General features: G+C 46.1%; 1 protein-coding gene across 1 annotated transcript in view; it reads left to right on the forward strand.

Moving 5' to 3' along the window:
- The window catches only part of ormdl3 (ORMDL sphingolipid biosynthesis regulator 3), a 146,726-nt gene extending 126,087 nt beyond the window's left edge, over window positions 1-20,639 (forward strand). Inside the window, exon 6 of the transcript XR_003981979.1 lies at window positions 20,609-20,639. The gene's annotated coding sequence lies outside the window, so the exon portion shown is untranslated. The remainder of the gene's footprint in view (window positions 1-20,608) is intronic.
- The last annotated feature ends 5,416 nt before the right edge of the window (window positions 20,640-26,055 follow it).

A 26,055-nucleotide genomic window follows, 5' to 3' on the forward strand; every position in this document is an offset into this window, starting at 1 on the left:
CAGTTTAAAACCCGTCGTTTACTCTCACAAGCGTCAAAATAAAAGCATGAACTAGGTCAGGCCCATATCCAAAATGTAATATCACGTTAACATCCCGCCTGAATATCACAGTTAGACTTTTAAATTACAAAATAATGTCAAATAAGAACTTAGAGCCTACAATGTTACAATGTTGCTGCTTCCTTCCTTCTAAAAAAAATGTAAATTGAACATTAGAATACAATCAGACCAGGTCCCCTCAGGTGAAGGAACACACAGTTGTTCGATATTGTGAAAAATATTTTTTTTGTTTTTGAAATTGACCGAATAGATGAATCGATTATGAAAACTCGTGAGGAGTTCATCTGCTGGGGAAAATGAGTTTTCTCTGCTGATGATCCTGCAGGTTGCAAGATGTGTAAGAATGCAACTGTACAGAATTACATTATCGCATCTCTACAGGAAGTTGTTGGTTACCCGCTTTCATAGTACAGTATCTGTGCTGCGGCCGACAGCTCTCACGTCGCTCTGATTAAAAAAAAAAGAGAAGAAGAGCAACAGAGTATTTGGCTCACGTACACAATCGGAGTGTTTGGCAGGGCGGTCCGTCACGGCGTGCGGCCGCCACTGCCGATGCTTTTTTCTTGCTGCCTGTCAGACGACCGTCTGTCTCGCTGCCAGACCTCTGCTCCGCTGCTGTTGTGCTTATCTGGCGGGGGAGAAAGGAGAGAGGGGAGGTGGGAATTGGCCTGAACTTGTGACAAAGTCAAAGTCGGTTCAGATCAGCTGGGAAAATGTGGCTGCTGTGCCTTCATCACGCTTCAGCCGAGCGCCTCGATGTAATCCGGCAGCTCTGGCCGTCAGGGAGACTGGAGACAAATGCTGCTGTGTGTTTGCTAGAGAGTTTATTTACTGTACTCGTGTTTATTTTGCTTCCTTTCGGCATCGATTCTGCAGGTCACTTAATACAAATTCACATGCTGCTGCTGGAAATGGGACAGGAAATGCCTCAGAATCTGATCTCGGGGATTGTCTTTCCCTCTCGCCAACGAGCCCACACACACTTCTACCTGTTTTAAACAACACTAGTTGAGCTCATTCTTGCACAGTTTTGGCTTGGAAAGAAAAAGTAAAGTGTTGTCTGAACACTAGTGGCCAAATAACACTTTGATATGATCTTACTGAGGAATTATCTGATCAGAAGATACATTGACGAGATCACCAGCCTGACCAGACGTGTGTGCCAGTGGGCTTTGTCCCGTTCGTCCAATCAAAATTGATAAAAAGAAGTTTTCTTTGCAGCTGGTCCAACAACGCTTTATATGTACTGTACATACGAACATGTCAGTATCATCCTCTGCCAAGCTCAGCATACGGACCTGAGGCGGGGGGGGGAGGAGCTCGTCTGACTTTGGCCACAAACACCTCGAACATTTGTCTCATTAACATGAAATGTAAACACAAAATGTTTGTGATTTTAAGGGGAGCCAGGTTAGCCGTTTTGTCACGCGTCCAGTCTTCTTGCTAAGCTAAAGCTGCAGGGGGTCCTTTGAGTCGGTTATTACTGTTTAAATGTCATTTCTGAACTGAGGTGGGAGTTTTGGACGGGGTTGAGCTGGGGCCAGCTGGTTAGCGCGCTAGCTTCAGTGGATATCTCTGCAGCTAAGTACATCCAAACTGCTATTTCTTCACATTCTGGTGACTTAGATTTAGTTTCAATCCTCGCGTATTGCCCCTTTAAACCTGCCCAGATGCTTGGTAACATTTGCGGTGGTGGCGTTTCTTCTCTGCGGGCTGTTTTAGTGTGTTTTCTTTCTAAGTTTCTGCTGTTTTCCTGCTCAGTTTGAGGGCTTCAGAGGTCGAACACGACCAATAGAGGCGAAGAACACATCCGTCAGGGTCGCGACAGCTGATCTATCCGTCACCATGTTTTCACTGTAGACATCGCCCCGACCTCACTCCAAGCTGTTGGTCAAACTATGTAATGGAGACGCTGTTTTCTAAACTACCTCAGATATCTTGTTACGAGCCATCCGACGTACAGTATACACCCCGATACTGATACAGCTGTGATAAGAAACTCGGCAGGCGATCTCTATATCATGACATGTCATCAGGATTTATTTATACTGGTCAATTCCTTTAAGTAGAATGCCTCTGACTTTGCCGTGCCTCTGGAAACCTTTGTCACCGTTCCCGTCTCGTCTTTAAGTTACCCACAATGCTGTCAGAGAGGTCCTATTTCTAATTTTATACCTGCATTTATCATCCCGCTAATAACCCTGCCACCGCCTTTATAACACTGTTCGGCGTACCGAAAGGCCACGTCGGGCTGTAACACCACCTGATACGCGCTCGGCTGTAACACAGACCTATGCCTGTGGCTCCACATGATGAAGATCTCCCTGTGTTCATGGTATAGATCCGCCGGTGTCACCTCTCCGGCGAGGACAATGCACTCTCACATCAGCGTTCACAGGCGAACAGCCAGAGAGGTAGACACTTTCCTTATCTATGTCCCGAGTCTGAGAGAGAGAGAGCGAGAGAGAGGAGAGGATTACTAAGCCTGTGTCTGTAGCACAGTGCAACACCGTGGTTAAGTACATAATGTTCTGTACATTACGCGCACTACACCGCGCACAGCAGAGCGGCATTAAAAGCTGGAGCCGGGCTAATACAAATAAGGGTGTGTCCGCACTAAGTCCCGCTATAGAATTCAGCTTTTTATGCCGCGACTGTGAAAGGAAAAAGGTTCGCCGTGAAGCAGAGCGGCCTCGTTATTCTAACGTGCAGCGGGGGTGAACTGTGGAAGATGTTATCTGTGGACTGGGGTTTCAACATGCATGTGGAGTGTTGGGTAACGTTCTTAAGGTGGAGCGAGAGGCAGGTCTGCTGACTGCACGGTTTTTATTTCAAGCTCTTTGCTGATTCATACTTAACGTTCATGCGGTGAAGTGAAGCCACGGGACGTGATCGATGACTCTTTTTATTATTTGTCCGGTGTGTTTAGTGTCAGAAAAAGAGCGTTAAAAGGCTGATGCCTTCATGGTGTCAAAGATATGCAACTAACATGATATGAAGCTAAAGGAAACTGTGTGAGAACCTTGATCACAGACACAGACAACATGAAAAGGATGCTACAATACACTTATCTCACACCTGTCTTTCTAAGAATGAGCCTCACTGTCCTGCTTCAACACCAGTTGAGTCAGATTCTGAAATAAAATGCATTTCTGTCAGCAGCAGTTTGAAGTATCTCCCACCCACCGGCCCGCTGCACAAAGGCCAATCAGGCCGTGCAGACACCACAATGACTGTGATTGGCCTACTTTGGTCGCCCTTGTATCTCTGTGCCACCGTTGAAACCGCCCTGTGTGTGTTTGACAGTGAATGTGAGAGTAAGGCAGCGCCGCCGGCTTTAAAGCAGAAGTGTCATGCAGCTTCTCTCTGTGCCCGTCGAGAGCCGAGGGGAAACCAGAACATCCAGGGGAATTTTGTAGACGTAAGAAGACCTCGTTCAAAATGACATTTGTCATTCACTAAAATAAGTAAGAAATCACCCCGACTGTATAACTTATAACTTACTATGACTTGCAGTTGTCCGATCATGTCATTAATGGTCGAGTTGTTGCCGTTTTATGATTTAAATGTAATTTTTTAAACATTTGTTTTGGCGGGCACGGACAAAACCAGCCGCCTGTAAACGCCACTTCCCACAAAGAACAACCAGCAAGGACACTGACAACGCTGTTGATTTACTTTCAACATGGCGTAACATCGCACTTACGGACTTCTCACCAAACACACCTTTTCCTTTCCCTCGCCTGAACCTGTCTTCTTCATCTCCGGAGTGAAAGTTGCATCTGTCAAACTGGCCTCTGTCCAGTTCTGTTTTTTGCTCACTCCTTTTCGGGTGCTCGTTCCTTAAAACTTTCCCGACTTTTGGTAATCTAAAGCCCTCATGCTAGCAGTGTAAACACCGAAACGCCCCTCGATTAGCTGCGTCGCTAACATGCTAACTGCAGAATTGTTTGGACATTTTGGGAAATGCGCTCATATCTTTCTTTTCCCCATGTTTTTAATATGGAGCCAAAGCCTGTAAACAGTTAGCTTAGCATTAAGACATGAAAACAGCATCTTAACCCTCCCATATAAGGTTACTGTGTTCCCCCTCTGTCGGGGTTTATTCTAAGCTAACCGGCTGTATCGTCATTAGCATGCAGCTAGTAGCTGGATAGCTTGGGCTCTGACAGCAAAGGTTACAGGAAGTCATTAGAAGAAAGTGTATGAGTCCACGGATGAGGAAACAGTCACTTTACTTAATGAAGAGTAAGCAATCCTGGATAAATCTTCATGAGAGCTTCGGTTTATTGAACGTGAACACGTTTGTATTTGTTGAAAGAATCACAAACGATTTCATGCTGTCGTTCATCACAAACCCCAGAAAAGCTTTTCACTTTTCCAGAGGCGAAAGACAGAAATCCTCACCTCACCTCACCCCTCGTCACCTTTCTTTTTCCCATCCTCGTCTTCACTTTCTCCCCCCTCGTCATCCTTTCCGACTCAGACTTCGCTCGCTCCTTCACGCCGCTGCTGTGCGACGGTCTAAACTCGGTTCTCCGTCTGTTTCCCCCTCTCTGCCTCTGTGCGGTTGTATCTGTGGAGACCCTAATAACAAAACTAGCACATGCATAAACCTGACCGGGAGAAACCTCACAGGGCTTACATTATGTGCCACCGCTGTGCACTTCCATGTGGAGAAAATGGAAAAATCCACAGAGGGAAAGCGGTGAATAATAAAAACACACATAAAGATACACAGACATGCAAGTAGGAGGCTTTGCAAAGTGTGTCTGTGTGTGTGTGGCTGCCGTGACAGTGTGATATCTGTATCACCCTGCTGCTGATGTATTGATTTTCCGTGAAACGAAGGCTTTATTTTCTGTGAATCTAATGGTTTCCTCACAGTTTGTTTACCTTCCTGCGAGAAAATGACATTTCTGTTCCATAAAATCTTATTGTTTATGTCTCCACGGACAGAATCTGAACTGGATCTTGTCGTTTCGCTTGACATAAGAAGCCAGGGCTCTTAACCGTTCTTGAACACAAGAACTCTGTCTATATAAAGAAGTATAAAACTAGGAAAAAGAAAATGTTACATGCATTAATAAGTAAGCAAATCTGGGAAGACATCCAACGCCGTCTCGCTGTGTTTGACAGGTTTTTATACTTTATGCTTTGGACACATTTCAGAAGTAAAGGATTGGGATTGGGAACCCGGTTCTGTCAATAATTAATATGTAACATACTTTAAGTTTGAGTTCAATCTTAGGGTAGAGTTAAAGTGAGGTTTCTGAGTGTACAGTCTGTAATAGGGCTGGGTATCACCAGGTACCTCGCAAAACGATACTATCACGATATTTTGCCCGCGATAACGATAATATCACGATACAGCGATTCTGCGATAATCGATATATTGTGAGAAATTTCATCCACGATACATCACGATATCTGTGTCACTGAAGAAATTCAGAATTTATTGGCTGCACTGAATCCATTTCACAGGAATTTCAAAACATTGTCAATCAATTTCACATGAATGACAGCCAAGTCATTAAATATCGATATGTGTGGGTTTCAGAGCTGCTTAAACCATTTTTTAAATTTTATTTGGTTGTATACCTGTGTTTGAATAGAGATAAAGTTGTCCTCCGAAGAGGGGTGGTGTTTTTTTTTTGTTTTTTTTTACACTTTTAAATATCGATATCTGGTGCCAGTGTATTGATAACGAATCTCAAGACGAAATATCGCGATATATCATAGTATCGATATTTTGGCACACCCCTAGTCTGTGAGATGATGAAGATGAACCAAACCAGCAAGTGACGGTTTTCTGCAGAGGGGCGTGGCGTCACAGCCGTCGCCATCTTGGATTTCTGGAGCCAATAGTTAGTAATACTTATACAAGAGGGTGGAGATGAACCCTCCAGAAAGGCAACCAAGCCAAATGAGTTGTAGTAAAAATGGCTTCCATATCGGAGGATGGCTGATGGTCCTAGGCCTTCACCCAGCTGAACGATTGGGACTGATCGCTGCAATTTATCACGGTAGTGGGATTTAAAGAGTTCAGTTCATACGTACATTATGGCGACTTACTAAAGTCAAGCTAGATCTGACCGCCGACTGCTGGACAGCTCTCACAAGCTAAAGCCATATCACACCTACCTGTAACTTTAGGTAGGAGTGTGCTGCTGCCTCCGAACCTCTCCACCCGGCAACACGTCAGATAATCTAGTAATGATTATCTGACGCTCACTAGTGGGAGTAAAAGTCGGACAGTAGATTACCAGTTAATGGGTGTCGGGCTATTATGAGCTGGATTAGCTGACCGTCCTGGAATCACACGTGAACCTGTGAAATCTCCCCCAGCTCGCCTCCTCGCGTGTTGTGTCAGAGCTGAGATTTTATAGAAAAAATGGATGTGTTGCAACCGTTTGGTGTGTTTGTTCTTGTGCTCGAGTGTGCTCTGTGGGTGGAACATACGATCATTACTGCTGTATGCAGTGTTGTGTTCTCTTGCGGCGCCTTTTTTTTTTTTCCTGAAAAAAGGCACATTACATTGCGCTGCGATACTGACGATCCAGAGATGTTCTCTTTCCTCTTGTTACAGACGTTTGAGCTCGTGTTGTGTTTCTGGCGGACGTTCTGCCGTTTTAATGGCCGCTTGGCATTTAAATGAAGCCGCAGGTGTGCTCGAGTTTAGCATTTTTGTGTTTTTAAGGGCTCGGTGTGTATGTAGGGTAACAGATTTCATCATTAGCGCACAAAAATTGCTTTTGTAACACGAGCCAGCAGCTTTGAACCCAGGTGGACACACATACATGACCCTAATGAGTCACGTTACATGATCTCAAAAATCAGTTCCATGTGCCAGCGTGTGTGTGTGTGTGTGTGTGTGTGTGTGTGTGTGTTTACTCCTCTTTGCTGTTTATTTTTGCATCAGTGAAGAGGAAAGCTTCGATTTTCAAAACGCATGTAGAGATGGGGCGGCTGAAGTGGTTGCAGATGGGGCTGGAGAGCGAGCGGGAGAGAGAGAGAGAGAGATACGGAGCCGTAGATAAAGCGCCCAGAGCCACATGTGACATCATGTGGTGAGTCACATGGCTCCTCGGTGTTTTGTGTGGCGGCCTGTGTGGATGAGCTCAACCGCCGCGCTCCTAAATGTCTCTTATTGTGTGATAAACACAGCAGTTTTAATGGGGCTGCGCTAAATAGACAGTGGCAGTGTGTAGATATATGTGTGTGTTTGTGTTTGTGTGTGTGTGTGTGCGTGTATGAAATAAAGGTCTGGTGTTAAATGGCGTTGGCGATGTTTACTGACATGCGTGTTGATTGCCGCGATGAGTTTTTCTTAGCCGGGAATAATGCGTCTATTTAGATGGATGCGCGCTGAGGGGCGAGCGCTGCGTTCACGGCCGCTAATTAGACTCATTAAATCACAGTCGTCAAAGTTTTTGTTGGAAACTCGTCACGTGTCATCGGACGGCTCCTCGTGTCTCTCAGCCTCTCATCACGTATGTTCTGGAGGGCTGAAGGAAACCCGCTGCACTCGCAGCCCCCGCAGTGTGCCGGGTTATGTTAATGACATGGCTGCACAAAGGAACTGTCCGCTTTAATTATGTAAGAGTGTTGGGCTCACGGCTCCCGCTCCCCTTTTTCTGTTTCTTTGATATTCCTTCTTCCTCTTCCGCGCAGCTCCTTCCCTGACGTGGGCCCTTTGATTTCCCCCTCCCCTGCACCGTGAGGAGAGGTGGACTAATCCTCTGAATCAAACGTGTCACCTACTCCGAGCGGGAATGAATAGACCCTAGATTACCACCGGACACTAATCGCATTTAGCCTCCGCGATGATGGCTTCTGTTCTGGGCCGGGCCGCGGGTCTGAGGCCCGGGGATGATTTAATGCACGTCCTGAGCTTTGCTGGGGCCCCCAGCTGTTGTCGTGCACCTGTTGAGCTTCTTCCTTCCTTTTTTCCCTTCCCCCCCCCCGAGGAGGGAAGGTCGCTGTGGGATCATGAACACACATATGAGCCAAGTTTGTTTAGCTACTTGCGTTCCCGAAGATTAAAACGATAGCTGCGTTTCATTCGCATTTTGAAGTATCGCATTCGAAAAGATTGATGGAAACAGAACGTTTATTTAGTATTAAAATGTTTTTACAAATGTTTTTGGATGGGAGCACCTTTTTTTTGGATTAAACTCTGACATAACAAACATTTAGCTCACATGATCGATCAGCTGTTTCCGTTCAGAGAGGAAGAAGAAGAAGAAGTAGCAGCAGCTGCGTCCGCTGTCCGAATCTCTCCCAGATATTCCCGCATGATTCCCGCTCCAGGTTAATTTCCGCGCTCCCTCATAGAACAACCAAGACAACCTGTTTTGTTTCCTCCTCTTCTTCTTTGCGGAGGTGTGTTAGCAGATGGCAACTGTTTGTTTTTCCGGGTTCGTTACTGCTACTTCTACTTTTTTGATTTGTTTTGCATAACTGAAACTACGCTTTGCCTAGCCTAGTTTATTTGCTCCCAACCAGTTGATGGAAACTCATCTTATTCAAATGTTCTTTTGTTAGCTACATCTTATTAAAAAAAATCCCTTCAAAATAGCTTGACAATTAAATGAACATAGCAATTAAAAAGCTGGAGTATTGAACCTTTTTGTCTTTCTCCGTTGTGGCCGTTTAAAACAGTGGTAAGCTGTAAAACACAGACATCTTATCTGAAGGCTTTTGGCTCAGTCAGCATGCGTCAACTCATTTGGCAGCGGCGTGAATAGAAAAGACCTTCGGCTGTATTTCAAACTGAAAAGCTGCTCCGACTGGAAAGTGTCACGAGATATCTTTTGTCGGAACTGTTGCTGTGTAAATAAAACTGGCTCGACCGAAATTTACGGGCATAACACATTTGTAGGCCAAACATGTTGGCTAGGAGTGGCGAAAAAACACTAATTCGAAACAATTTGGATCTTAACAACATTGGCTCTGCATTATTTTGCTGATTCTTCTGCTGTGATGTATCGCGGCAGTTCGCTGCTGCGGCTGCTCGAGCTGTAGATCGCAGAAACGAGGATTTGCAGCTCATATCTGAAACGCAGCTGAACCGACTTCTTCGTCAAAAAGACGAGGAAGACCCATCGGGGGGAAAAACTGCATCAAAGAAGTTTTTGGGCGCAACAGCATGTCTGTGGTGGCGAATTAAAATCACACGAGCCGGTGTGTGAGGAGGAGAAACAGAGTTGTTAGAAAGCGGACTTGGGTTTGTTTAGCTCTCCTCTGCGGCTCAGAGCGCTTCTCAACACTTCTCACGCTCGCACGTCGTCACGCCGAAGGTGTCGACCCGCTCGTCAGGAGCGATGCAGCGCTTCCCATCCTAAATCCTCCCCCGCGTGATGTTTCTCTGCTCAGCCGTTAACGCGCTCTCAGTTCAGCATCTTGCCCGGGGATGCTTCGGCGAGCAGCCGGGGGATTTGCGGATCGAAACCGCTGACCTTCTGATTAGCTGACGACTCGCTCGACCACCTGAGCCACGTTCGCCTCCGAACAGCAGGACGAGTGTAGTGTAACAGAATGTAATTACAGTGGAAGTTTACAGTGTTCCACATCAGGCTTGTGAAGCACTCGGGGACAGGTCATTCTTATTATCAGTTATTGTTTTTTATTAATTTATTAAAGGTGCATTATGCAGCTTTTCGTGGGCCTTTAAACCGAGATTCTTGATATAAGAAACAGCAGTTTGCAACAGGTAGCTTTAATTTTTCAACGTACTCTTAAGCTGAATGTAAAAATGTGTATTTGTAACCCAGGCTCTCCAAATACACAACAAAAAACAAACAAAAAGTCTTTACTATGATGGCTCAGTGATTAAAAGGCAAAGTCATTACAAGAGGCAACATGTTTCATCCATTAAGCCGTCAGCGGGCTTGTGTTTTGAGTTATGACGGGGTGAGAACACAAGGATTGTGTTACCCATCTCCAAGTCCTAAGTCACTGCAAAAGTCACAGAGCGCAGCTTTAATCATTTAGAGGAAGGGTTCAGCCCGAGGAGGCGTCTCCACATGCCTTCTTCTGTCCAACCAGCAGAGCAAAACCCAAAGACTCTTCATTTACCGTCATAAACCACGAAGACGAGAAGAGAATCCTCACACTGACGAAGCAGAAAATGACTGAAACAACTCAATGATTATCAAAATAGTTGTCGTTTAAATTCTCTTTTTCGTTGACTAACTTATTAGCAACATATCTTGGACGTAATGATGACCGATCTCATTCAAAGAAACCCCAAATCTGTGTGTGAGAGTTTAAAAACATTGGCAGTAAATACAGACGCTTAAATCACATTCATCCCGTCTCATCTTAAAAAACTAAATCAGATTTTTTTTTCTCTCTTCTCACACTGACCCAAGACGAACACAACCGATTTTTGTGTAACTTGCAGTAGTTTTAATGGTCTTGCTCCATCTCATGCCCCGTATATACACACGCACACATCCATACAGGATCTATACAGCTCCATCTTCCTTCCTCTTTCCTCACCCTGCGTCCGTTTCTCCCTCTTTCTCAACGCATACTTCATGCAAATACGCCGCCGGGGGGCACAGAGTCAGAGCTATTTGCAGCTCGACCGACACTAAATTTTCATTTTGACAAGCCCTGTTGCATTGTCTTCTCCCTGTTAGCCATGGCCTCCCTCCCCCTTCCCCTCCATCTTCCCCGTCTCCTTGAACCATCCAGCTGTGCGGACCCTCATCAACGACTCTCTCTGTCCGCCTATCTTCGTCATCTCTCTCCTTATTGCCATCCTCCTCCTCCTCATCTCTCTCTCTGGTCATCTTTCCTCCTGAGTGCTGTGTATTTTTACGACCGCCCGTGCCGTGAATCCAGTCTTTCTCCGGGACAAAACGACCGCCCTTGGAGTGACACTATGAACATGCTGTCACCCCCCCCCAACACTCCCCTTCCTCTCTCTCTCCCCCCTCCAACCTGAATAGATTGACACACAGATGGCCTGAAGGACATTCGCTGTAGTTTGTGTGTGCGTGTGCATGTCGGGGAATGCACGTCCATGTACGTGTGAATAAAATGCTTTCATCCACAGCTACTCTCGCACGGCCCCGCCAATCGATTCCTGATGTTGCAGGCCTGCGTCTCGAGCTTAAAATCCAGAGTGCAAGAATGCGTTCGAGCCCGCAACATGTTTTTGTTTGGACATGAAACGGCGAAAATAGCATGAAGGAGCAATTTCTTCTCCCCATAACATCAACTCCAGATGGGCGAGACGCAGATTTCCCCGAAAAAGACGGGTTTTGCGCGCGTGTACCGCTGCTGTCATGCAATGCCCGTCATGTTGCCGCGATGATGCCTTCGCTGACCACAGACAAATGACATATCGAGCCGTCCCTGAAGGCAGCAGCCACATTTCATCTCGTCGCTCTCCCCGTGTGGTGACGCTGAAAGTTCATCCTGATGTACAGAAATTTTGATCTCGCTCGCAAAGCCAGAAATCCGATCGCATAATCCCTCGTTAACGAGAAGAAGATCCACGGTTTTTACAACATTGTATCTATAAATGGAAACAGACAACTTTTATCCCTGAGCATTTTCAAGTGGTATTACTGTTGACAACCAGATCTGTTTTCCTCAGAGCAGCAACTCCCGACGACACAGGACAAAACCTCAGCTTATTCATCAATGGAGGCCGAGTGCCCACACGTATGGTTACTTTTTAAAAACGGGTCCAACACACCTGAAAACACACATATCCTCTGGCCTTCGCTATCAGTGGGCATGTACGTCCTGGTAAACATGGAGGTCGGTTGCTTGGTTACAGAGAATACCATGAACGAGGCAGAGAAACATGTCTGCTCGTCACTCAATCTTCCTTTATAACTTTAGCAAAACCCTCCTTCACATCAAAGCATGGTCAACGTCCACTTGTGTCTTTCGGAATATAATGTTAATAAACAATATAACATCCACTCTGTCAATCTACAAACTCACATACTCCAGTATCATGAAACACGTGACGCTCCGTGCGCTAAGAAACGAGGCTGCCTGTGTCCGTTCAGACGTAAACGCCGAAAAGGATCCTGAATATCTTCACGTTGGAGGGAGTTTAGCGAAAGCTCAGTTGTCGGTGACCTAAAATGCTCTTTACGTATGTACAAATGGTCAAAACACATAGAAAAAAGTTTTGTTTTAATAAAACCTGTGTGTGTCTGCCGGGGCTTTCGTCTACGGTAAAAGGTTTTTCCTCGACTATATGATGTGGCATGTTTGCATATGGAATAAATCATTGACTACCTTATTATACATAATAGATGAGTGTTAAATTAATTATGATTTCTGATGTACTGTATGTTTATATGAGAGGTACATCATTTCCCGTGTTAAGTTACCATGAAGCTCAGTCAAATCTGTAATTGATCCTAGAGCTGCCACGAGTTAAAATAGATCGCCAACTGCTTTGATATTGATATTTACGAAGGTAAATGAAGAGTTTTGGGGGGTTTTTGGGCTCTTAAAGCTATTTAAAGACGTCACTTTGGGCTCAGCTGTGATCATTTCATGTATATTTGGTAGGGCTGGGTATCACCAGGTACCTCCCGATACGATACTATCACGATATTTTGCCCACGATAATGATAATATCACGATACAGCGATTTTGCGATAATCGATAAATTGCAAGAAATTTCATCCACGATGCATCACGATATCTGTGTCACTGAATTTATTGACTGCACTGAATCCCTTTCACAGGAACTACAAAACATTGTCAGTCAATTTCACATGAATGACAGCCAAGTAAACAAAGAGTGTATTGCACAGTGACTCTTCTTAACACACACACTGACTACAACTATCATTAAATATCGATATGTGTGGGTTTCGGAGCTGCTTAAACCATTTTTTAAAGTTCATTTGGGTGTATACCTATGTTTGAATAAAGATAAAGTTGTCCTAAGAAGAGGGGTGGTGGTGGTTACATTTTTAAATATCGATATTTGGCGCCATTTTATCGATAACGTACCTCAAGACGAAATATCGCGATATATTGCAGTATCGATATTTTGGCACACCCCTAATATTTGGGTTTATTAAATAAAATAAAAGTAAAATCATATTTTAACTGCTTTCAGGAATCATGGATCTTACTGTATTCGTGATTTCCCTCTATTTTTTCCTCTTCTTTCATGTGAAATATATTCTTCACTGTAAATTATTGTGGTTACATGTCATCTACGATGCAGCAGCTCCGGTCCTCTGTCACTGTCTAGTCTGGAAGCACTCAGCCACAGTCGGCTTGGATGCTTCATGTGACGCTCATAAACAATATGTAGGAATTAAACGTGTTTTAGAAAACACACGCAGCAAACTAACTCACGGCATAGACTGCACCCCGAGCCGGAGAGACTCCCGACTTCTTCTTCTCTCTCTTGTTGTCTTGCTCGCGCTCTCTTCGCCAGACGAGTTTTGCGATCCCTCGGGCTGCTGGCACCGAGCGCTCATAAATTGCTGCAATTGTTTCACAGTATTTTCTCATCGTGTCGCCGGTTCAGTGCGGGCTGTCTTCCTCCAAAAAAGAAAGATCAAAAGGGGCTGTTAGATCTCATTTACTTCTTATTTTGGGTAAGTGAGTTAGGTTAAGGTTAAACGCAGTGGAAGCAGAGGATGGTGATGAGTCGGATTTGGGAAATAAAGTGTCCCTAGGGAGGCCGGGGTTTTTTTTTTTTACATGTGAACTCTGCAAAGTCACTGGCAAGCGGATCTGCTTTATACCAAGCTGCCACAGATTGGTTTTAAACCCTTTCCCACACGAGACACAAGAATATCCATGATGCAGAGCGGGAACTGTGGCTGGCAGAGTTCCCTCCACCCAAACCGAGAGAAACACTGGATAGAAAACTGTTCATACTTCACTGATAATCATCTTCGACTTTGACTTCCCGCCTGAAACACTGAGTTGTTGAGCACCTCAAAGTGTTTCTGGAGGCGTCGGAGAAACAGTCCGACGACCTGGTTGATTACGATCTCTTCTGCTGAAATTGCAGGTGTAATTGGCGCCTTTGTGACACTTTGCGCCCCCCAGAGCCACGTCTCTTTATGACTTTCCATGTTTAGCCTTGCGTGGCTCGGTCTGCGTCGTCAGAAGATCGTCTTCCTTGAGGCGTAACAGCGAGGCAGGATCTGATTTTTCTTTCTTTTTTTCCCCCCCCCATCCACCATCATTCACAGTCCTGACAGGCCAGTGAATTCCCAGCACCCCCCTCTCCCCTCCCAGCCTCTAGTTCAAAGCCTTTGCATTCGCCACCAGAGAGAGGGTGTGCGGTGGTGAGCTTCGGGGGCCCACTGACAGAATTCACCCTCGAGATGTTTTCAGTCGGACGTCCTCTGAAGTGGGGAGACTCTTTCTGCTTCTGTTTAGGACTTCCTCGAGTCCGCTGTGGGTGTTTTTATCTGGCGAGATCGCGTCGGCGGTGCTTTCACTTCGGCGCTCGGAGGGAAGGAGGGGAAGCACTTATATCCCACAAAACAACCCCTCCTCTCTCGCAGCGCGCATCAAAGTCACGTCTTCTGTGGAGATGTGCAAGTCGTGTGACTGTGATGTCTTTGCTGCAGTGTCGAGAAAACAGCAGTGGCTTTTGATTCGTACCGGCTAATGATTGTCTCCGTTGTTGGATTGAAGCATAGACTCTGTTCCTTAACGATCTCTGAAATACTTAAATCAGAACCACAGAACTTTCATAACCCTGTGAAAACAGACCTCCCGCTGGCAGACTGGTTGTAGTAAAAACTGTTTGGGGCGATCCTGTTTTAAATCGCTGTGAAGTGAAAACCGTAACAACTGCGGCATTCATTCTTTTTGCAGCGAGAAGCTCAGACTTGACATAATTACAGCACTTTATGTGCAGTGCAAAACGTGGTGAGAGTGAGTAGTGGAGCAGGGGAAGTGAAACCAGGGGAGCAGAGAAGCCGGACGGCAGAGATATCGAAGAGCAACTCCAATCGCCAGAATAAATGTTTGATATGTACGTTTCTGCAAAACTGGACGTTTCTTCATGTTGAAGCTTTGCGCCTGTTTTGGTTGAATTTCCCTTTTCTCTGCAGTCACAATACCGCGCTTGTGCTCTGGTTAGGTTAAGACACGAAAAACCACCTGGTTAGTGTTAGGAAGACGTCACGGTTTGGCTTGAAACACCTGCGTTAGTCGCCGTGATCATGGATGGAGATGGGTCGCCAGAAATGGGTTTTGGTCGCCAGAAAAACTGCTGGATGCGTCTGCAGGCCTGTCTTAAAAATAACAAATGAAGTAAAGACATATTTTGTTCATGTGTCTACATTCAGAATTGCTTTGGATCAATGTGTTCTGTCTTTATTTAGATAACATTATGGAAGGTATTGTGGAGATACTGCAGGAAATGGCATCCCAGCAACTAAAAATACCAGACCACCTCTGTTGCAGAGTTCAGATGTTTACAGGAGGGACTGTTAAGACATCGTGAACTATATTTACAGGCCAGGCTTTACAGTGTGTCTTTGAAAAGATGCGGGGGTGATGTCGGGACCCAGAGGGCGGCCCGGGTCCGATAGGCATGGAGCAGTCGGTCAGAGTGAACCTGAGACTCGGCCTTTGATGCATCTTATCAAATCCTCCCCCCTTTTTTTTTCTCTTCTGGAACATTCCCGTGATGGTGAAGCTAATTTAGAACAATCAGATAATTAGATATTCCTTTCAAGAAGCTACCTCCTTTTTTTTTGGTTTGTCCTGATGTGTTTAAGTGCCACTAAATCAACGGTAACAAAGACCAGCAGTACATTTCCTTAATGAAACCATGAATCACTATTCTCTCGCCTAACAACGTCTTCATTGTCTTGTCACCGTGGTGGATGTTACCTTCATGTTGCCGTCTGCACTACCTTCAGATTCAACCTTGCACTTTGTTATGCATTATCGATTCTCTGTGCATTAGCCTCTGCAGCCTCACAACCACGTATTGTTTACTCGCAGCACCTGTGGTCGCTTTGTTAACAGGAAATAGGAAGTTGCCAATTTACATCTCGCTCCGCCATGACTTTATTGTTGATGTATCAGATGAAGCTGCTTCCTCAGATGTCAGCATCAGGTTTATTTTAAACCTCTTTTTTTTAAATGAAGCTGTTCTTGATCTTCAGATCTTCATTTTGCGACTGATGTTGAAGATCTTTTTATAACTGTGAGTCGTCTTAAAAGAAATTACAAAATCCTGTTCCGTGCAAAGAAGAGAGAGGGTAATAAAACGGAATCCGTCGAGATAGTTTCTGATCTTTTTCACTGGGTGACCGTGGGAACGTTTTAGTGAGGGCACGACATCATCTGACATCGCGCCGGGATCAAATTATATACATTATATAAGATAGCTATCCAGTCAGTGCAAATTTAGCACGAGCATGTGATCACATGCCAGTCTTCACAAGACACCCGTCATCAGCTTGTGCACAGGGCCGACAGAGTTTCACACAGTCTGCGCAGAACAGACGGACGAGAGAACAGAATTATCACTTTGATGCTACGTGGCAGTCGTAGATGTAGGAGATGTCTCAGGGCGTCGTCTGATGAAGATCACATCGTTCAGAGTTAAGTAGACGATAAAGCCGCGTTTTGATTGATGGTGAAGCCACCTCGCTGTCGTTCTGCCACGACGCCCAACTTGAGGCTTCGACGTCCACCGCTCATCGCTCACCTGTTTGAGGGACTCCTTTAAGTTTCGACCTGAAGACGCGAGGCAGGTCACGTTACTAATGATTGATTTCAACATTCGGCCAATCGTCAGCCGTTGACAGGCAGAATAGTTGTCACATTCCTGTAGGTCAGCCACTCCTTAACAATCCCATGTAAATACCAACTGTAAGATTCATATTTGGGTTTCTGACAACCCAGCGCTGGTTAACCACCTGTCAGATTCCTTGCCTTGAAAACCAACACAGCGCGGAGGCTGGGGAGAAACTCTCGGCCTGTTTTTCCTCCACTCTGTTCAGAGCACTCAAATTATATATATATATATATATTAGTTAGTTTTAGCTGCAGCAGGAGGGCATCATATGACTGCTTCTCCCATTCAGGCTTTTTATTGTTTGCCCAGATCCCCTTCGCAGCGAGCTACCTCGCTCCTTGTGCCCGGTCTTTTCTGCCCAAGCAGGTCTTGCAGGGGGAAGAAGAGCCCTCCAGCTAATTAGAGGCCTGCCAGTGGAATTTCACCGCGACAAAGGGAGCTATTCATGTCGGCAGAATGGTGAAAAGGCCGCACTGGCAGCGGCGATAGCATTGCTTGGAGGGGGTTAGCAAAATGAAGAGACTTGACTTTGAAGCTTCCCTTCTTCCAAAGACACCCAATTTCTCAACTGGGTGCACGCCTCCTCCCTCCCACCCCCACCCCCCCCGGCTCGCTTTGTTTCTGTTTTGCCATCCATCATCGTCTGTCGCTCCGCAGTGTGGGAGGATAGATTTGAGTCAGCGCAAAGGGTTAAACAGTTGACCTCCCGTCGTAACGCGTTGTGTCTTCAGCGAGCTGATCCGGCACATGTGACCCATAATGCTATTTTTCGTCTCAAACATCCGAACACTGCACAGATAATGTATTTCACCGGTCGTCAGTGTGAGTCCACTATCTGACTGCTTCTGCAAACCCAGGGATCCCCTGTGTAAACTCAGTATTTGACCTTCGGCCTCATCTATTAGCATAATTAGTCATGTTTGGAGGCTCCACTTGCACTTCTGTCCATCAAGCTATCCATCCGTCTCACCGTCCTCTCCCGTCCACAGCATGTCTGCAGCAAAATGGATCTCTATGTTCAGACTGAGGGGGGGGGGGGGGGAATTCCCCTCATGTGGCATGTTAAATCCGACCCATACTTGTCGTTTTTCATCACATTTTCCACGCATGCCATCAGTGTGTACACTGGGAGTGGACGAAAAAAAGATCCAGGTCTTCAATGTGTGTCAGGATGTCGCGCATTTTCTGGATTATTACTCGGGGGAAGTCGATCGCGACGTTCATTCGCGACCGTGGAAACGAAGCAGTTAGGGAGGAAAATTTAATTCTGGAGCTTAATCAGCTTGAAAGCTCCGAAAAGTAAATTAAAAAGCTATCAAATTACTCTTGAGGTCGGATTTGTATCAGTCAAAACGAGATCTAATAAGCAGATAAGGTTATCCTCTTTGAAAGCTCCAGAAAAAAGTGAGTGCACTGGTTTATGACTTAACCTTTCATTTAAAATCTGGTCGTGGATAAAATAAACTGGAAGGATTTCCTGTTCTTTAATCATCCAGTAAATAAAAGGCCGGAAAAATCAAGGTCCATTTACTGACCACCAAGTGATGTACTTTTTAATAATAAAGCAGCTCTGAGGCTGAAGTAGAAAGTATAAAAAATTAGACACGGCTCGTAATCAGAAACTGTCTTCTAATGAGTCGTTAAGACCTCCCTAAGATTGTGATGTCACAACTATACAGTCGCTGCCCTTAGCCACGCCCCCTCTTGCACGAACATGGTTGGTGCCTGTTCAGGCCTGTGAGAGCTGGCCAATCAGAATAGCGCTGGACTTTTAAAGGAGGGGGGCCTTAAAGAGACAGAGAGTGAATAGAGGTGCTGCAGCGATGGACCGCATGATATGGGCTCATTAAAGGAATAAACATGTTGTAAGAATGTCTGACATGTAAATGAAAAGTCCTATACGTAATCGTCCTGCAGTACATGAGAACAGTTACTGCAACACAAGACGCAGACACTTCCTAATTTCACAACACGCATCCACATGTACAAGTGAGACACACACACACACACACACACACACCCACGTATTACTTCAAGCACTTCCTGTCCGATGGGGCCGTAAAGACGTTCGCTGCTTCCTCTTTCCCTTCCTGTCTCACCGCTCTCTCCAGTCGAGGTGTCTTTCTTACCTTCATCTTTCTCACCCTCACAGATTTTCGCACATTTCTGGGTGTTTTCTCTCGATCACTCTCTCACCTTCCTCCACCCGTCTGTTTGTTTCTGTCTGTCGTGCGGCAATTAGCCGTCTGTTGTGGCCAGCCTGCAGCTGACTGATGCCTGCGAGCAACGCTGCACGTGGGTTTTTTTTTTTTTTTATTTAGACACAAACCATCAAGGATAAACTGCCTGCGACCTCACCAGATAATAGACGGGTTGTGTTGTGTTGTGATGTGATGTGTTGTGTTGTGTTGTGATGTGATGTGTTGTGTTGTGTTGTGTTGTGATGTGTTGTGTTGTGAGCTGCAGCCAGTGTAGCGACAATCAGATCTTCATTTTTTGCGACTGATAAGAAGCGACACAAAGGAACTAAAGGGAGAGAAGTGTCGCGAAGCAGAGAAACGCACTGTGACACATATCCGCCCCTCGGTCGACTACCGCTGCACCGAATTGCGACTCTTATCATAAAGCTCAGTTCTGCTAAATATTCTGCTGTCGCCGAGTCGCTGAAGTCCTCCAGCGAGCGCTCCGCTCCCCTGTCAGCTCTTGTTTTCACGCTTCAGACTTTTGAAATGAGTGACTACCGTTTAGCGTCGTCTCTCATCGGCACCTCCGAGTGAACAGTTTGGATAATGCCGCGTTCTCAAAAGATGCTTTTTTAAACATTGGTTTCCTGACACCACTTAAAACATCAGAGGCTGAATTATCCTGAGTTGAAGTGAGCGAAAAGGGTACGATGGATGTTTAAAGGAGTCGAGGCGGCTCCATACTCTACCCGAGGACACAACATGGATAGAATTTCTCAGATTTCAGTCTCAGAAAAAAATGGTTAATAATTGTATTTACCGAAATGTTATGAACCCCTTGTTTACCCACATGGAAGAGCGGCACCACAGCTGATGTTCTCGACGCAGCAGAGCTGCAGCGGCTCCTTATCTGCGATGACGTGGTTGGTAAACATCAAAGTCTGACCCTAAAGGTAGCGGACGTCCGTAGCATGCGCGCTAACGTCTGCCGGCCCCCCGCCAAAGTCTCTGGTTCCAATGCCGACATTAAAACCAGTAACGCTAGCTGTAGGAGGATGTTTCCGCACCCATTATAGCGTGACTGTGACGCAAGGCCCGCCGATGAATGTTTGGCTTTCATGTCCGCCTTGTGAGGTAAACAGGCCGAGGCTCTCTGAGGCCAGAGTTATGATTTTTTTTTTTTTTTCTCACAGAGAGGAGCGAGGGATGGAATGGAAGAGGAGGAATAAAAAAAAAATAGATAAATATGAAGAGTTAAGGAGGAGAGGGGGAACAAAAACAAGTCTGAGGAAGAAGTGGAGCGATGGAGGGAAGATTAAGAGATTGAAGTCGAGAGAAGACGTGGAAACGGAGGGAGAAAAGTGAGCGCGAGGACAGAGAGGGAAACTGGGAGATTTCATGCGAAGGAGGAGGGAGGAGGAGGGAGGAGGTGGGTGTCCTCGCTGGCCTTTGTACTGTATGGCCTTGTTTGTTTTCTATATGCTGTATCCCTCCCTTCCTCCTCCCCCTGCCCTCCTTCTCAGCTGCTCGCCCGGCCGCCCCCCCCCCTCTCCTAACAATCCTCTTTTTATTTTTCTTCCAGGGCGGAGACGAGGCGGACCACACAACGCAGGAGGCCGGGGGGAAATCATTAACCGCACACAAACACACAATATGACTGGTAGGTTTGCGTTCTGCCCGTCTCTCCTCGTGTGTTCAGCCCATGTATGTTTAAGCGCGCCGCGTGTTTACACGCTGCAGACTCGGGCGAGCCGGGGCCCTGTTGGGAATCTGCGCTTGTTTGTCTTGGCGTTTTGTTTTCTTTATCTCGTCCGACTAATTACACGCGGCGATTTGTCACGTGTGCTCGTGTGCTCCCCCCCCCCTCACACTTCTTTACAAACCAGGAAGCTTCAGCGTGCAGGCTTAACGATGCCATTCCCAGCGGACACAGGAGCGACATGTTCCCCCCCCCCCCTCGCTTTCCTGAATTCTCTGAGGTTTAGTTTGATCTACTTCAGGAGCACGCTGTCACCTACAGTCCAGCTGTCCCCGTTAGGAGCTCATGTACATGTTGACACGCTCACCTGGGTCACCTTGAGTCACTCCTGTATGCTCACAGGGCTTTTGTCTGCCCACCTCCTGTTTTTGCCCTCTGATTTCCCTGCCAGGCTCAACACAGGTGTTTTTTTATTTTCTTTAATGTTTTTATTCTGTTATTGGAGAACTGAATGTCGAGAAAGATGACAGAAACACAAGGAACATGGACCAGAGGACGTTACAATCCACAGCCGGCACCTTAAAGCGGCTATAATCAATATTTGTATAAAAGTACAGTACATCCCGGCGGCTTTACGAGGCTTTACAGCCAGTTTCAGTTCATTGTCTCGCTGCCCAACCCTCAGCTTTACTGTGTTGGCTCACTCTCACTCGCTCTCAGAGTGACATTCTCACCCGCAGCAGGAAGTCGTTTTTCGTTATCTCTGAAAAAAATCTAGGGCTGCACAACAATACGCGCATGAAAAATATAATCATATTGTGATTATTCTGACAGATGCGTCAGTTGGGATCCGATGCATGATTAGTTGCGGTGGAATCCCAAATGATCCAGATGATGTGACGAGCTCTCTCACATCTGGAGAGCAATATCTGTGGGAGAGGACATCTGCAGCGCCACAGCACTTCATTAGAACACACGTCACTGTTATCAAAGAAATGCAGCTTCTTGCAATTTTTGGATATTGCGCTTAATAGCCACATTGTGATTGAGATAATACTCCAGAAGCTCGAGGGCCAGACGGATGCGGTGAGCGACCAGATTGTGAACATATCGGAGCTTTTAGTGACTCTAACCCGAGAATTCCCCGCAGGATTTGGGTGGAAACTAAAAGAAGAGCAACTTAGAGAGTGATCCCTGTCTGTGCACGCTTTGCTTTTTATTTAATATATTTAGTGGTTTTGTGGCGAATGCAGCCTTGTCTCAATATCCGTTGTCATTCAGTGAAACCGTATTTAGTTATCGCTGCAGTGTCACTTCTCCCGTTTGCCTGATGAGTAAGAAGGTGCGCGTGGAGCGATTCGAGTTTTCCATTTTTAGTCGACATTAATTGAATTCAGTGTTGCTCTTGCAGGAGTTCCTTTTGTTGCTGGTTGCTCGCGTTTGTCATAATTACCTATAGCGTGCGAGAGTTTCCACAGTGCAAATGTCAGCGGGCTGCAGGTGTTTGTTCTCTCAGGTGGAAAAGTAATGAAAAGCAGAACATTGTGAAACAGTTTGGGCGAATATAGCTCTGCAGCCGCTCGTATAAGCCAACTGAGTGCTCTGCGTGGGAAACACTGATGTCTTAATGGTTATTAATGACGAAGCTGACTGTAAGTAAGAGGAGTTTTTCTCTGTGCTGGTCTACAAGACAGGAAATTGAGATAATCATGATGGCTGAGAAGTCAGTTTTGTTTCTGTGACTCCGCACAAACGGATAGTATTGTCCTGTATCCTCCTCTCCTCTCCTCTCCTCTCCTCTCCTCTCCTCTCCTCTCCTCTCATACCGCACAGCTGGAGTGAATGGGGAAGTGCATAATTGTGGTTTAATCCTGCCCTAAGTCCCTGCAGCATTAGGGAAGCAGCAGAGGGAGATAATGCACAGCAGCTCGGGCGGAGTGAGACGGAATAACCCCCAGAGCTGCTTGGACAGATGCTCGGCGAGGAAGGTTTTAACGGCGGAGAGCTCACACTGGACCGGAGGGAACCGGTGTCAGTCGCAGATTGAACTGCTACTTGTGGGAACTGATGGCGATGCAGAAGCGAGGCCCATTTAATTGCCGCTTCGGCTACAAGTGATTGTTTGAGGGTTTGAGTGAGGCTCGCGCTGCAACCGATCAGCGGGAATCATCAATCAATAGTCTCATTCCTTCGGAGCAGAATTGAGCTGTCATCGTTGTCGCGGCACCGCCTTTGTTTGTTTGTGTCGGGGATCAATGCAACACGTGCACGTCAGATTTGGTATCTTCCAGTGGAGGGGGAGCTTCCGAAGGATTACCTGGGTCGTAATTTCTTACGACGCTGTTGTAAATATTTGACCCGCAGCGCGTTGACCCCTGACCTCTGAGACGACAGAGAGACAGAGAGAGAGGAGACAGATGAGTGACCTAGTTTATTGATTCTTGCATAATGCACGGGCATTCCTCAGTTAAGATGCTGTTGCACGCTACATAAAGACCGTCAGGTTTCGTTGATTTGTTAGATTATCGATTTGACAGCTTAATTCTTATCAATGCATCTGCAGTCTAGATTTTTTTGTTACCCCTCTTGTAAAAGACGGTCCAAAGGGGCAAATGAATGTAAGGAATTCAGTGACATAACATGGTTTTTAGCCTGGGACAACCAGTTCTCACATGGCAGATTCATGGTGCAGAGTTGCAACGTGGCTTAAGACAAATCAGCGATGAGCCGCGTTCATCGAGCTAATCCAAACAATTAGTATCAGGTAATTCTCAGGTTTGTGTGCTCTCTGCAAAAGATTGTTTTTGAAGGAAGAGGCTCCACTCCAACACGTCTCCCTGCAACTCCATACGAGAGCTTCTTCAGTGTCGGCCATTAAAGCCAGAAGCCTTTGTGTTCACGAAGCTTGTAAAAGCTGTGAAACGTGCTCCCCCCCTCTCACCGGATCCCGACGCGACCTTTTCCAGCCACTTTCAAGTCGAGCTTTTCTATCAGAGCGGTTCCCCGCAAGACGGCACCTCCGTGCTCTTTGGTTAGATAAAGGCCAGGACGTGTTTGATTCGTCCACAAAAGACGGAGCGATGTCATCGTCTGGGAGAGAAAAAGTGGTTGGAGTGGAGGCGGTGGAGCTGGATATTTTAGAAGGTGTGTTCAGCTGCAGGAAGTGAGCCTTTCAGAGCCGGGGATGGGGGGTTGTGCAGACCTCGGGCTCACACTTCTGGGTTCAGGGGTTGATGTGCACGGAGGCAGCTGTGTGTTCATGCGAGCGTGTGTCTGTGGGTCCCTTTTGTGTGTCCTTAACTGGGAGCCGGGGCGGGGTGCGGAGGTGGGATCGGTCTCCCATCAGTGAGCTGGAGGCAAACATTCTTAACACCTCATAAATCTCACCTGGTGCTACAGGCCCGCTGCTGACAGAGCTGCTGCAGTGCACACACACACACGCACACACACACACCTCGTACACACATGTGCAAACTGTGTAGCATGCACTTTTTTTTAGTAGGTGCATGTTTGTACGCAGCCGTGTGTGTGTGTGTGTGTATATATATAGTATGGTTCACAGCGCTCGCACAGTTAAAGCCGGTCTTGTCAGCAGCAGCAGCGAAATTGGGAAAAAAAGAAATTGATGTATAATCTGCGAGTGTAATCTATTACATTCCATCCGTGCACTCTTCTGACATACATGCGAACAAAATAAAGATAATCTTGGCGGCATTGTAGGCGCGCTGAATTCAAGCCGTCTGAATTCATTCGCAGCGCAGGACACCGAGTAAATCTAATCCCTCCGCAGATTTGTCCTGGTCGTCATCACAATCCAGCGACTCAGCGCTCGCCCGGTTCAGTTCTTTTGGCAACATTAGGTGTCAGTCACTGTCCACACCCGAGTCCAAAGTCTTAACATAATCTACACACAGAACAGTGGCCCTTTTGTCAGGCTGTGTTTAATGTTTGTCAGTGGATTTTATTTGTCTGCTGTCTGTCAACTCGCGTTCGCGTGAGTCGGAGCGAGTCGGCATGCAAAAACAAAGGAGAGTCTAAAGTATTAGCCGACTCGCCGACTGTTTAGATAATGGATTAATCAGTTTAAGTAGTATTTTAGAGGAAAAACAGACAAAAATCCTCTGATTCTAGCTTCTTAAATGTGAATATTTTCTGGTTTCTTAACTCCTCTGTGACAGCAGAACTAAATATGTGTGAGGCTGTGGACAAATAAATTGATCAGGAACTGAGGAACTTGACTGAAATACATGTTGTTTCGATATCTTGGTGGTATTTGCAGGAACGTTTTTAAAGGTTTTAAAAGTTCAAGTAATATTCACCAAAAAAAAAAAGATTACAGAGTTTAACAAAACAATGGCAGCCTTCAAGTGACGCTGTACTCTGACCTGTCCGGAGTGAACCATCGTCTCGGGAAAATTAATCGAGGATCTTTGGCAACGTTATCAGTTTAGCTCAAACCCGAGCCAGCCGCCCCCGGCACGACCCGACAGAACCCCAGAGAGATTCCCACGGTACCACAGGAGAGACATTTGAGTCATCTTAAGCTTTTGGGAAACACTGATCGACCACTTTCACCTTTTTCTGACCGGACCACTCTCTGATTAATCAAGAAAGTAATCAACAGATTAATTGACAATGAAATAATTGAGTTACTGACCCCATCTGTAAAATAAACCGTGCCCTACAGCGTTTATTATAATGGTTGTAACTGCTGTGATTGAATTATTTCCACCCTTTAAACCAAAACCATTCACATTTTGTAAATCCGTAGACAAATACTTTAGACTGTCACCTGTTTTGGTTGTGCAGCTGTCTGTAAATACAGCCCCTGCGGCTCCACACAGCGCTGAAACAACACATTTCACGCTCGAGCAAAAGAAATAATCTGCCTCTTTGCTCGTGGGAAATTATACTTAATCTCTATTGTGCTTTTCTTATTTTTCTTATTGGCTAAAAAGCCTTGATGTGCTGTCGCCGACAATGGAGCAAATTGCCCATGTAAGCCCTGCAAACATACAGGGAGCCGCTGATGTAACCGCGGCCCGGAGGGCGGCAGTTAGCGGCGTGTGACATTGAGCCACTCAGTTTGTTATCTCTGCTGCCGTTGATCGTGTGTGCACTCGGTGAACCGCTGTGTAGGGAGGAATGCGGTATGGCCAGAGCCCATTATATATTCACTGAACTTAAGGTACTTTTCCATCTGCAGTCAGCTGCTCCACAGGTGGTGTTCATGCACGTGTACACTTACCTCCCCTCACATCAAGTGTCTCGTTGTGTGTGGGTAACGACTACAGCACCTTTACCTCAACTCCCCGCGGTGTCTTTAAGAG

Source organism: Sparus aurata, chromosome 20 (genome assembly GCF_900880675.1).
Source record: "Sparus aurata chromosome 20, fSpaAur1.1, whole genome shotgun sequence".
NCBI lineage: Eukaryota > Metazoa > Chordata > Actinopteri > Spariformes > Sparidae > Sparus > Sparus aurata.